Below are 6,000 nucleotides of genomic sequence, written 5' to 3'. Positions count from 1 at the left end.
GCTGATTCTATTTAACGGTTAAGTAAAATAAAACGTAAAATAAAATTAAAAAAAAAAAAAAAAAAAAAATTAAGTGCACGTTGCGTGTCGCGTGCTTTCGCAAAGTGTGAAAGGTGAAAGCACCTAAATGTTGTGAAATCACGCGAAAAAAAATCAAGTAAGACATAAAAAAAAAAAAAAAAAGGCACTCCCGATCCGTTAGCACCTCCAACACACGCGTAATTTGAATTTCATGCGAAAATTGTACTAACGCAAGCGCAACTAAAGCAAGCGAGGTGCTTATTTATAAGTAATGACGATAATGACAAGTCGGCAGGATAAACGACGTACATACGCGCGATGTACATAGGATTAGTTAACGAAACAAAGAGCGTAGAATTTTTTCAAGAGTCTAGTTTTTGCTCATCTATTGGAGATTGTCGTCTCGTGCCTAATCGCCGTGCGCATTATGGAGAAAGCGCGACGATGAGGGACTAAGTGGATTGAATCGAGGAGGAAAAAAATAGGCGCGCGATAAACTAGTAGCGGAAGGGGGAGTTTTACAAAACGACGGTGGATCGGCCACCCCACCTCGTACCCAATAAATATTTCTCTCAACTTACAGCCCGGATAAATAATAATAAACAAGACTCGTTGTTTTATTTGATGCTATACAGTGTTACACAGACTACAGATATTTACAACAATATTATATTCTTACAGAGGATTATATTTACTTTAATAATTATTGCAGATAATCGCGATGTGCATTTGAAACAATTGAATAGGCTCATAATAACAATATATTTTTCACAGTAATAAGAGTGCGCGCAGATGTTCATCTGCCAGAAACTATACAGCCAATCGAATGCAAGCTTAACAGAGTGATAATATTATTATTAAACTGAAGGGGATAAAGCAGTTATTGTCGAACAGTACGCAAAACCGTGATTGCAAACACAATGAGCAGAATGAATTAGATGAATGAAAGAAGAAAAGAAATGGAAGGAAAACGGTAAAAAAGAAAAAACAAAACAATACAAAACAATACAAAACAGAGAGAGAGAGAGAGAGAGAGTTAGAGAGAGAGAGAGAGAGAGAGAGAGAGAGAGATAGAGAGAGAGAGAGAGAGAGAGAGAGAGAGAGAGAATAATATAAGAAACAATATAATTAATAAGGCTGGTGTTTAATTCACGTTGCGGTCCATGCTGATCAGGCCGGCTCTCGAATTTAATTTCGAGACCGATCAGTTCCTAATACAGGGTTCTCGTAAGGTTTTTCTTCTCTACTTATTCCTACACCGGGAGAATGACACAACGAAGCGTTGTTTTTCCTTTATTTTGTACAGGGTTCTGTAGGAAGGGTTCGTTGCAATAGCTAAACCGGTAATGCGTTTGTTCAATTGAACAACGATTGCTGGCATATTCCGTGTGATATGACCTGTTTAAATTTTTGCTATCCAATAGTAGACTATAAAATATAAAACCGTAATACATTTTTAACATAGATTTTTATCGTTATTGACTGTATACAGACTACTGAGGTATTTATGCTTACTTTTAACAACAATGCGGTGCTTTGATAAAGCGATTCTTATGGTGTGATCTTTATTTTTATCTGCAGTATTTATATGTCCAGCTTAAAAAGCCTGACACATAATTATAATAGACACAATTTTATTACATATATAAGTCAATCTATAGTAGTGGTATGCTCAGTTGAACTGAATACATAGTTAGCAATAACTTATTTCCCTAAATGAAGGTCACATTATAATAATGGAATATCAAATACAATTCAGTTTGATACTGAAATATAATATAACAATGATTAATTTAACATAATATTTTAATGTAACTTTGAAACAAGGTCATATTGCAGTAAGCACATTATTAATACAATACATACTATACAAGCTGCGGTAGAAACTACTGCTATGTGTACAATGTGAACGTTTTTGTGTAATTATTAACGTATACTTTTATGCCCGATGCAATTCTCTAATTTTTCTTTATTATTATTATTATTATTATTATTATTATTATTATTATTATTATTACTAATACGATTATGATTATTACGATTCTTCTTCTACTTCTTCTTCTTCTTATTATTATTATTATTATTATCATCATCATCATAATCAACGTCACAATCATCAATATTATTATTATTAATTCACCAATATTTTATAGATTAACACAAAAGCATTTACTGTCGAGTATACGTTTTGTTTAGTTACAAAAAAAAAAAGATGAAAAAAAAGGAAACGCCGTTTACTCCGGTTAGTCGTAGATATTTTGTAAACTTGTAAAATAGTAAGTATTTGTACAAGTACAAGTCAGTTTGCATTTTCCTGGTGTATCCCGATACAGCCTTTCTCAGCTGACTCACTCGCAATAGTGATTTCATTGACGACATATGTGCCTCGTTATTACACACGTAACGTGATCTTAGGTATATAAAATAATAGTACTACGGGTTCGTTTTTAAATAAATGCGAAATAGCGTAAATAAATAAAATGGGATATAATGTGGATGCTCGGTCGATCAGCATGGATTCTAAATAATAAAATATAAACGCAAAAGTTCGTTAAATGCAATTTCCATAGCCCTAATACCACACAGTACAACTCAGGATTTTTAACATTTATATTTTACAGATGACAATAGTTCCGTATATTAAAAATGAACACAGCAAACATAGAAAACGGCGTTAAGCGTTTAAGCATTGATAAAATCTGCAGTACGAGATAGAATAAGTTTCCACTTCTCTCTTTTCTGAACAAGCTAAAAATAAACTTGAAACTTGTTGGGTCTCGTGACGGATTTCCTTGTCGGGTTATCGCGTGGCATGATCGTATTTTTTTTTTTTTTTTTTTTTTCTCACTGCTTAAGGAAGACATATTCCATACCTCACAAATTAACAATCAAATGAAAACTTTTAAGCAAAACTTTAAAACAGCTATATATTACCGAAAAAAAAAATAAATATTTTTACGTATGAAATCAGTTTAAATAGTAGTAAAAAAGGCGGCAGGTCGATAAATCAGAAACGTTGCTACGGTCGTGGCGCAACGACTGCGCGTGAGACCGTCTCACCTCAGAATATATTTACAGAATAATTAAACATAATAGAACAGTTGAATACACATCTTACAAATACAAACAATCTGGTTTTCTATCAATAGATACAATAGAAATCATAATCATTGACATATAGCAATCACACGTACGCAAGCACACACACTACACACGCACGGGCGCATCGATGTCAATGCGCGCACGCACACACGCACCCCACGTACTTATCACAGATGCAAACACACTCGTGCATAGCAAATACAAATATGTGCATACTTTGCAGACTTTGTCAAAACAAGAGGTGTTCGTTTTGTACTTATATATATATATATATATATATATATATATATATATATATATTTCAACGTTGATAAGGTATTTTCCAAATGATGCATCGTGTTTCATTAATTCTCACTGTTCTTACATTTATAAAATGATAACAAAGGATAATCGTTGAAGTCACGATGGCTACACGAGTAGCCACAAGATATTCCGCTATTACGAACGTTTATTTTTTTTTCAAATTCATCTAATATAACTCGTAAGCGGCGTATTGTTAAAATTTCCAAACAAACAAATGCAAATTCATTATTAGTAACGCAATAATAATTTAATAATTTAATAATTTAATAATTTATTAATTTAATATGGTATGTTTATATATTATTATGAAATTATTTCAATCCCATTCATATAATGAAAATCAAAGACTATTATAATGCTTTACCAAAGTAAAATTGAAATACTGAATTGAAAAACTTTAGCCAAATAAAAATTATTTTACTCGGTATAATTATGTTCTTTCAACAATAACATTCGATACTCAAATCGTTCAATTTGGCATTTTAATCTTTGCTCGATATAGTCGCGATCTCCTCTGTTATCATTTCTTAATTTTATATAACATTAAGCAATAGTGTAATGGATGCCCAGCGTTAAGCAGACAATTTTTACATTGTCCCGTAATACAGTTAAATGATAAATGTTGCATATCATATTATTAAACATAATATTATTAGATCTGAAAGTTAGAAGCTAAAAACTTAATAATATCGCGAAGGTTCATATTAAAAGTTTAAGCTTTCAAAACTTTATGTAACGGAATAGTGAAGGATTAATTAACAGGAAAAATTTTTCTTTTTAAAGACTTAAAATAATATGTGTATGGGGGGGGGGGTAGAAAGGATACGATATGAATGTACTGATTTAACTTACCTTTGACTCTTTTAGTGCATTCTTTAATGTTTTAAATTTTTTAATCAAATATGAGTTTTTTTTTCTCATTATCCCGGAAATAATGGATTTTGCCAAGGCAATAATAAAATATTAGCAGTTTTAGCACAATTCAATTACAAATTGCAATTATAGTTGTCATAGTTTTCTTTAAACAAACCATTTGTGGTTATCCCCGGTTAATTGTTGATCAATTTCTGTAATCAATGGTTTGCTTTCGATTGCATTAGTTAGATTAGAAATTAGTTTAATCAACTTCTTGTTGATCCTTTTGCGATGCTTCCTGGTGATTATGAAATAATCAACCAGAGTTCAAAGTTGTAACGAAAGGCTTAGTAGGTGGTTGCCGCCTTTAATATGTGGTACTTATTGCGCCAAGTTTCCTTATTGATATCCATTCAATAATCGAGACAAGTTTTTTTTATTACCAAACACCCCCCCCCCCCCCCAAAGCAATGCTATTTCTCTTTTAATACTTTTTCTTCATCAAAGTAATAGATTGTATATTTTCTTGACTTGAGCGGTATTTCCTTTTTTATGAACTTTTTGTTACTCTTGACCCTAATGGTATGTCGTAAATATATATGTTATCCTAAAGCAAAATTTTCTGGTTTCATAAATTGCATTTGGTTCAAACTATTGTTAATTATGAACCTACTCTTTTTTTAGTGAAGCATTCTTCGTAATAGTATTATAAAGTTACAATGTTTTAGTATTCTTGAACTAAACTAGTGACTCCTCAATACTCTTGAGAAATCTTGTATATGTAGTGAGTGGCACTACGCGCAAGGTTTCCGCAAGTATTTAACAATATAAATGTAATATTGTGTTATACATTTGTGTCGTGCTCCGTTTATTCGGAATAGAAAAGCTCGAACATCGGAATTGTAGTTTCATAAAAAAATATATTATTTCTGTCATACATATTTCACAGCAATCAAATATTTTAGATAGGTTGTTAAAATTAATAATTTTAAACGTTGTCTTAATTATTTGTTGTATTGTGAGTGAGAGAGATTGTGCCAAGAATTTTAATTGATTTCTTTTACATTAACATTAGCAATATTCAGCCATCGATATCGCTATATCGGCCAGTATCAATCATATTTTAAATGTAATTAATGATATAATGATCTATAAGCAAGGAGAAATGGTTATTCATATTAATATTACATATTAATAAATAATTATTGTACATACAAGAACTCTAAATAGAATTGAAATTGATGGGAATTAATATAAACAGTATAATAAATAATTATTAGTGATTTTAAATACGTATCGGATATGAAATATCGTTTTGCCTTTTTTTTTTTTTTTTATGAGCACAAAGTACTTTCCGTCCTATTAATAGTAGTAGTTCATTCGATTCATTACGTATCTTACCATAATTCATTTATTTTTAATTAACAGCCTCGTAAAATAGATATCTGGTATGAATTATAAAGAAGTGAAACAGCTATCTGGTGTTCGAGTATCTACATTTTCATCTCAATCCATTTTCTACTAGAATCAAGTAGTTTTCTTCTAGAAGTCAGCCAGTTGAGTAAATGCGTGTATGTGCCTAAGTTGCAAATAGATAGAATGGGGTGTAAGAGACAGAGAACGAGGGAATAATATACGTTTTCATACATATTTTTTGTACATATATAGTGCATACACAGGATGTACAATTAAACAAAATAATTGCTTGAAGCATTATGA

The 6,000-nt window shown here is 31.1% G+C and overlaps 1 protein-coding gene across 3 annotated transcripts in view; it reads left to right on the top strand.

The window, feature by feature from the left end:
* Positions 1–6,000, top strand: part of LOC105368607 (protein abrupt) — a 58,034-nt gene that overhangs the window by 9,118 nt on the left and 42,916 nt on the right. For 2 of the 3 annotated variants that reach the window (XM_011507657.1, XM_011507659.1), the window contains exon 6: positions 1–17. This exon is cut by the window's left edge and continues 1,720 nt beyond it. The exons of the other annotated variant lie outside the window; for it this stretch is intronic. The gene's annotated coding sequence lies outside the window, so the exon portion shown is untranslated. Of the gene's footprint in view, positions 18–6,000 lie in introns of those variants that run through there. 3 annotated transcript variants of the gene reach the window in all.

This window comes from Ceratosolen solmsi, unplaced genomic scaffold (genome assembly GCF_000503995.2).
Source record: "Ceratosolen solmsi marchali unplaced genomic scaffold, CerSol_1.0 scaffold1, whole genome shotgun sequence".
NCBI lineage: Eukaryota > Metazoa > Arthropoda > Insecta > Hymenoptera > Agaonidae > Ceratosolen > Ceratosolen solmsi.
This window is presented reverse-complemented; position numbering and strand designations above follow the sequence as displayed.